Here is a 329-nt window from a genome sequence, read left to right on the forward strand (position 1 = left end):
TCTTTCTTTCTATCTCCCCTTATACATTTGTCATGGGATAATGTTTTTATTTTTCCTGGTTTACTCTTCTGTCATTGAACAAAACTGTTATGCAGGTCAGAGGTCTCCGTTTTAGTGGTGAAGCCGTGGCTCACAGACAGCGGTATGTCACCCAGAGGCAAAGCGTGCGACCAAAGCGCTTGCATGTTTACAACCATCGACGTGATTTATTGGCGCGATGTTAGCGTCCGCAGCACTTTCGTTATCACCCTGAGTCCCTTTCTCTGCTTGAGGAACTCATTCGTTATACGTTAATGACTTGTTGATAATGGTTCACTGTGTATGGTAGG

Source organism: Electrophorus electricus, chromosome 9 (assembly GCF_041902795.1).
Source record: "Electrophorus electricus isolate QZ-2024a chromosome 9, ASM4190279v1, whole genome shotgun sequence".
NCBI lineage: Eukaryota > Metazoa > Chordata > Actinopteri > Gymnotiformes > Gymnotidae > Electrophorus > Electrophorus electricus.